At 47.5% G+C, this 1,292-nt stretch overlaps 1 pseudogene; it reads right to left on the reverse strand.

The window, feature by feature from the left end:
- The window catches only part of LOC135533271 (synaptotagmin-17-like), a 56,495-nt pseudogene extending 55,628 nt beyond the window's left edge, over window positions 1-867 (reverse strand).
- Between the last annotated feature and the right edge of the window lie 425 nt (window positions 868-1,292).

Here is a 1,292-nt window from a genome sequence, read left to right on the forward strand (position 1 = left end):
GGAGGAGGTAGAGGGAGGGAGGGAGATGGAGAGAGAGAGAGAGAGAGAGAGAGAGAGAGAGAGGGAGGGAGGGAGGGAGGGAGGGAGGGAGGGAGAGAGAGAGAGAGAGAGAGAGAGAGAGAGGGGGGGTGAAGGTCATATGAGTTTGGAATGACGCTTAAGGGCATGAGGATGTTTATGAACTTTGTTTTCTTTTCAACTTCCCCTCTTTCCTCTCCCTCTTTCCTCCCTCTCCCCCTCCACCTCCCTCCCTCCTTCCTTCCCTCCCTCCCTCCATCCCCCCCTCCCTCTCTCCGCAATCACGATTCTAATCAGAGACAAAGACAGTCATGCAGGACAAAATGATTGACATGAATATGCAATGAAGAACCTCTTATTAAGCTGATGAAAATAACAAAGTGTTTGTCTGTGTCTGTGGTGTGTGGTGTGTATGTCTGTGTGGTGTGTGTATGTGTGGTATGTGGTGTGTGTGTGTCTGTGTGTATGTGTGGTGTGTGTGTCTATGTGTGGTATGTGGTGTGTGTGTGTCTGTGGTGTGTTTGTGTGTGTGTGGTGTGTATATGTGTGTGTGGGGGGGTTGTCACTAGAGCAGACACAGGAGATGGACTGGGCCCACTGAGATCTGACAGCAGAGTCAAGGCTGTTTAACTGGTGATTTGACACCTGCTCCTCTTCTATCACCTCTCTCTGTCTCTACACACACACACACGCACGCACGCACGCACACACGCACACACACACACACACACACACACACACACACACACACACACACACACACACACACACACACACACACACACACACACACACACACACACACGTGTGTGTTCAGAGAGGAGAACATACCTTGTTGATGGGTTCCAACTGTCATTTTTTCCCAGTGAGGAGGAGCAGTGGATTATGGTCCGTTGGAGGACCAGGAGGAGACAGGAAGAGTACTTTAGAAACAACGTTTGGTGTTTCAGTTCATTATGATTCATGTTAGCATTTACCAACAACAGCCAAAGCCTCCTGAGGTTCAAAACCCAACACAATACAAAACATGGGCTGCGTTCATTAGTGCAAAACACTTTGAAACGAAAATCACTGTTTCTTATTGTACAATTCAGTGGTTTATTCACGAGGGAATCAAATGGAACGAAGCCACCTGAAAGCTCGTTTTCGTTGCAGCAGTTGTCCTTAGCGGAAACGTTTTATTAGGGTTTGCTACGGTCTGCACTAATGAATACACCCCAGGTTAGTCCCTCCTCTTTTCTTTCCTTTTTTGTTCCTGTGAATTTTAATTTATT

Source organism: Oncorhynchus masou, unplaced genomic scaffold, assembly GCF_036934945.1.
Source record: "Oncorhynchus masou masou isolate Uvic2021 unplaced genomic scaffold, UVic_Omas_1.1 unplaced_scaffold_2306, whole genome shotgun sequence".
Taxonomy (NCBI): Eukaryota; Metazoa; Chordata; class Actinopteri; order Salmoniformes; family Salmonidae; genus Oncorhynchus; species Oncorhynchus masou.